The sequence below is a fragment of the Phalaenopsis equestris genome, unplaced genomic scaffold (assembly GCF_001263595.1).
Source record: "Phalaenopsis equestris unplaced genomic scaffold, ASM126359v1 Scaffold000054, whole genome shotgun sequence".
NCBI lineage: Eukaryota > Viridiplantae > Streptophyta > Magnoliopsida > Asparagales > Orchidaceae > Phalaenopsis > Phalaenopsis equestris.
In genome coordinates, this window is record NW_018164496.1 from 303,940 (window position 1) to 307,318 (window position 3,379).

At 33.6% G+C, this 3,379-nt stretch overlaps 1 long non-coding RNA gene across 1 annotated transcript in view; it reads left to right on the forward strand.

Moving 5' to 3' along the window:
• The first annotated feature begins 1 nt into the window (after position 1).
• The window catches only part of LOC110019237, a 36,290-nt gene continuing 32,912 nt past the window's right edge, over positions 2-3,379 (forward strand). The window contains exon 1 of the long non-coding RNA XR_002293438.1: positions 2-137. This is a non-coding gene — a long non-coding RNA (uncharacterized LOC110019237). The remainder of the gene's footprint in view (positions 138-3,379) is intronic.

The following is a 3,379-nucleotide window of genomic DNA, read 5'->3' on the forward strand; positions in this document are numbered from 1 at the left end:
GCGGCATCGGCGGGATGATCTTCTCCTACCTGGTTGCGTTGCCGCATGAGCGTCGCCACCTCGAGCACCAGCAGCAGCACGCCGCGGCAGCTGGACACCACTAAAGTGCACCGTTCACCTGCCCCGATCTCCCGAAGGTGCGCTTTTGGTCATCCCTCGTTGGTCGAGAAATTTTGGCATTGTGAATTCCATTTAGAATGTCATTTTCTCTTACGATTGTTTTACAATCGGCTAGAACTCCAAATGCTTTCTTTCTGTTTTAAGAAAAAATCGTTGGTGAGAAAAAAATGATCTAGATGTTTATTATGGATTTACTTTATGAAGAAAAATGAAGCACATTTTATGAAGCTAATGAATCATCTACATAATTAGAAAGCAAGAGCTTGTAAGTTACCATGCATCTATATTTAATTTTCATAGCGTTATAGTATTATTGTAATTTTTTCCTGTTTATAATTTAGATTTTTCATTAAAGAATCCTCATTTCCTTAGAAAATCATGAGATAGCGAAGTAGTGTTTAGTGGTTTTTTCAGGAGTACTAGTAGCAGTTCTGGCTGATAAATACATTATACTGATTTAAATGATAAGCCCTTACTCTTGAAATCATGAATTCTTCCCATCCTTTGTAATATTTATGTTCATGAGAGTTGCATGCTGCTGGCATGAGTTCCAAAAGTAGCATTGAACCAGCAAGAAAATGCCCAAGCACAAAATTCCTTGAATTGTCCATTTTTGGTTAAACCAGATTGAAGTAAAATGATATTGGATTATCTATGATGAGTCAAGTTTAAACCATTCTAGGATTTATTGATCCAGCCATGATTAGCCCTATTTAAACTTTCATCTTTGCGCTTTGCACTTCCTCAATTTCCTAGTTCTGGGTGAACAAAAGATATACAGTAGCTGTTAATGACTTGGGGGCTGTTTGGTAAGCTAAAAAATTAATGTATTATAGAAGTAATGTATTGTAGTCGGAATACTTTGGAGGTGTTCTGTTCAATGTAAAATAAATTTAGGACATTACATATTCTTGTTTGGTTTAAAGAGAACTAAATTTAATGTCAAATATAGGCATTAGCAGTAGGGGTTGGAACGGGGGCTAGAGGTGGCTTGTGAGCAATGACGGCTACAGGTGGCAGTGGGCAGTGATAAGCGTCGGCTGCAGTAGGCGGCAATGACATCTGCAAGAAATTGCCGGCTGGTGGCTTGGGTCAGTCTGCTGTTGGTGGGCCGCGACTTGCTGCAAGTGTCGGGGGGGGACATTTTTTAGGCAACAAGCAGCGGGTTCGGAAAGCGGCACTATAAATGGAGTTGTGTATTTGGAATTCAGTCAAATCCATCAAATTCCAAATAACGTTTGAATTCTCAAGACTCTTGCAAAAGGAATGCAATATACCCCTTTTGCAGCTAATCAAGCAGCCCCTTAAAGTGTCTAATGCCACCCATTTGTTTCCAAGTGATGCCTCTCAGTGGCTCGATGTTCCGAGCACAATAGGAGGTTAGCCAAATGCTGAGAGTCCCATATTTAGAAAGAGCACAAGAGAGATTATGCAGGAGCACCTCAAGCAGCTAAGCCGTTGGGGGGTCTCCCTTTGACATCCTTTACTCCATTCAAGGCTATCAAGGTTGCTTGGTGTCAAGAACACATGCCTACCACCATATAGTCTATCATCGCCATACTGGATTTGAGTTAAGGTTTGGCATATTCTAAAGTAAAAGATTGCCTTGTTACCATTTATAACACTCATCATAATGGACAAAACCTAGGTTGTTATATTTAGCTCATCTTGAAGCGCCACTATAATAGGAAAATGAGAAGCCTTCTCGATCCATCACCTTTTTGTCTTTTTAAAGGTAGTTTAGCAGTGCTTCTAATGACCTTTTTTGATCGATTTATAAGGGAAACAATCCTTATGGTGGTTGGGGCATCCCCTTAGTAAATGGAATTAAATACATAATGGTCCTACTAAACCCGAGTTTGGTTTGGCCTAAATTGATTCAAACTAAGCCTCAATTTTTACATATATGCAACCTTACCCATGCATGAAAAGGTGTATTTCACTTTTTAAAAGTTAATATGTTGGTATTTTTTATGTGATATGTAATATTTGGTAAGTATCAATGTAAAAAGCAAAATTTAGGTAAGATGGAATTTCTTTCGACACCAAAATTATTCTGCAATTACAAATGCTGAAATTTCTTTCTGGATAACTTATTTTGTCATAATATTCATCTGTGATTGTTTTTTAGTATTATTTAAAACTTAAAAAGTTTTAATCATTGTTTGTATATATATATATATTTTCAATAATCGATTCTTACAGCTTCGGTAGGATTAAGATAAATAATACGATCAGGAAAAGGGTTATTCTTCGTTCTTTATGAGATATCAAATATTGAATGTTGCTATTTGTTTATCCCATGCATTTCTATAATGAATGACCTCAATTCATTTAAGTTGAATCAGAACTTTTTTAAATATATATCTATATCTTTGAAATAATGATAGTCGGAAGTAAATGGTTGATTTCTCAAATAATGCTCCTTTTATTTCGATGGATTGATAATATGATAATTATTTGAATTTATTTCAAGGATATTGCCAATCGTATTCATATTCTTATTACAATAGAGCCAATCGTATTCTTAGTACAATAGAGTGGATTGGTTTGAAGAACATTTTTATATTTCACTTATGCATTTGATGATTCTGTTGTGGGATTATTAGCAAAAGAATTTTTATACAAATATATCTTTTAAATTACTTTTTAAGACACAAGGTGGTAGTTTTATGAATGAATTAATGCCTAAGCTTAAATAAAGCACTAAATGCTAACATGTTGCCAGTATCTCAAATTTGATGTAAATGATGGTTAATAATATATTCTTTTCATAACTTAGAATAATATCACATACAATCTATTACGTACTTAAAATTAAGTTTTATAGATTACAATATGACAAGTTTTTAATTTATAAAATGAGAATAATCAGGTTGTTACTTCTTTTCATATGTGCAGTCAAAATAAATGCCTTAATAAATTGAAATAAATATCAAATGATAATCATATTTTTATTAGTGACAATATAGTCACTATTTAATCATAAAAGTGAGAAGTGAAATGTTATTTACAATGCTAGGAGCAGGAAATTGCTAGGACTAGAAAGAATAAAGTTGATTTGGTCGTTTCTCTAATTAATAAGGAGGTTAAATAATAAGAGTAAAAAAATTTACAAGAAGAATCATATAAGGATAAGTTTAAATAATTGGAAAAAAAGGCATGATTTCGTTGCTCCATTTTTAGGGTAAAATGTACTTATAATTTTCAATAAATAAATAAATAAATAAATATACATATGTATATATATATATATATA